Raw genomic sequence first — 2,166 nt, forward strand, 5'->3', positions numbered from 1 at the left:
ATCTCCATTTTGTTCCCGTAACTGTATTATATATCCGAGCACTAACAGCAAGATATTTTGTTGACGTCTGCTCTTTGTATCTTTGAAGAAAAAGAAAAAAAAACGTTCAACAAGCGGTATTATTACGTACCGTCTTTGTACTAACCATGTAGATCCATCACATTTTGCTCGAGCTTCTAGCTTTGTGTATTTACCTTAGAATGAGACTTTGTGATTACAAACAGATGTGTTTCTCTTAAGTTTGTCTTTGACTTGACTCACGCATAATTGACGGGCGCGGAGTACGCGAATACGGAAAATGTAATGGAAAAAAAAATTAAACTGGACAATTCTTTTTACATTCTTATCCACGAAACGCTCGAGAGATTTTATTTTCCAAGCACCGACTCTTGCAGCTATACCAGAACTCGCATTACATACACTTTCTTTAAATTTTGACGAATTCCGCGATGTTTCGATGTTCACTAATCGTTAACAAGGCAAAATTGCGTACTCGTATATGATATAATCCCGAGCGAGCATGCGAGCGAGCTAATAATTATTATTGCAAAGTAAAAAATAGAGAAAGATAAAAAAAAAGAGAAACTTAAGAGAGAAAGAGCGAGAGAGAGAGAGAGAGAGAGAGAGAGAGCGAACGAGCGAGAGAGAGAGAGAGGGAGAGAGAGAAAGAGAGCGAAAGAGACACGCGTGAGCAGCGACTCGTGATATTGATACCTGCCAACGGCTTTTTCTGTTACTAGGGAGGCGTACGGTATTTGAGAGGGTGGGTCAGCCGGTAACTAAAAGTCGTCAACCCTCACACCGGCACCGTGATTACCGTGTCGGCCGACGAGGATGAGGACGCTATTAGCTCCATACAGGAGTACGACTCCGCCGCGGAGGAGATCCACGCGCCTAGAAGCGTGTGCGCCGAGGAGGGTCCGGCCTCGCTCGGCGCGGCCGACCTCCCGGACGAGCCGGAGAGCCGGGCGTTGAATCGCGAGCTCACCGAGATCTGCGCGGAGATGCGCTCGGCAAGCGAGCCGGCGATCGACAGCGTGCCCGACGAGAGCATACGCGAGCTGCAGGAGCGTCGCGCCCTGTGCGCGGAGATGGCGGCCACGACGACGACGACGTCGATCGACTACGAGAAGGAGGAGGCGTTCCATGACGTGCCGACGAGTCTCAGCCTGTGCGCCGAGCCAGGTGAGATCCCGAGCAGCCCGATGACGCAGGCGAAGGAGACTGCGTTGTGGTGCAGCAAAGGGAGATTCGCCGTCGACCGGCGTGCCGAGGATTATTATCGCAGCGAGGCTCACGAGAGGCATCTCGCCAAGGCCAAGTACGTCGTCAGCTACGACGACGACAGCGTCACGTTAATGGAGAACAAGACGATGCGGGACGAGAGGAGTGTCGAGATACCGCAGCCGAACGTGGACGAGAAAGTCAGGAGACCTGTCGCGATAAGAGCGGTCGTCGACTCCGAGAGAACGTCGAGTTCCAGTATCGCGCAGAAACGCTCGATTGAACAGCGAACAACGCGCGCCGCGCCGGAGAAATACGTCGTCAAAGAGGACGAGGACAGCGTCATCATCGAAGACGCGCGATGCGTGGATTCGACGTTGAGCGTCGGCGCGAGGAAAGGGGAGAGTGGCAGTGAGCGCGCGAGAGAGACCAAGGTAGCGAGAGACAAATACGAGGCAGTGCCTCGTAAGAACGACGAATGGAAGAGCCGCGCTTCTCCGCGGGAGTCCACCGGCAAAGATCGAGCTACGCTCGAGGATAGAGAGATTAAACGCGCGAGGGAGGTATCTTCTGTCGACTTGTCCGAGACGACGGAATCGATTGCCGACGTGAAGAGAGGAAACCCTGTTAGAGCCACGTTGGACGTGGAACGCGCGAGATTGCTACCCGGTCGTAACAACGAGGACATTGAGAACGACGACGAGTTGCCGCCCTTGGATCCGCCGCCGCTGGACGACTTCAGTTCCATCGAGTATCACATGATAGAGCCGTGCAATCTCAGCAGAGACGCCGCTTCCACGTCGACCCAATCCGACGACGACATCGAGCACATTCACGCGTCTGAGGTGCTGCAGATGCGGGTGAAGGCAGCTGACGCGGCGGGTGGCGGCAGGTGTAGAGACGCGAGCTCGACCGTCGGCGCGATCCCGCAGTTCTCGTCTC

At 53.8% G+C, this 2,166-nt stretch overlaps 1 pseudogene; it reads left to right on the forward strand.

Annotated features, from left to right (window-relative positions):
* Window positions 1-740: 740 nt before the first annotated feature.
* On the forward strand, window positions 741-2,118 carry LOC105461181 (annotated as a pseudogene).
* The last annotated feature ends 48 nt before the right edge of the window (window positions 2,119-2,166 follow it).

This window comes from Wasmannia auropunctata, unplaced genomic scaffold, assembly GCF_000956235.1.
Source record: "Wasmannia auropunctata unplaced genomic scaffold, wasmannia.A_1.0 LD307568.1, whole genome shotgun sequence".
In the NCBI taxonomy this organism is placed as follows: domain Eukaryota; kingdom Metazoa; phylum Arthropoda; class Insecta; order Hymenoptera; family Formicidae; genus Wasmannia; species Wasmannia auropunctata.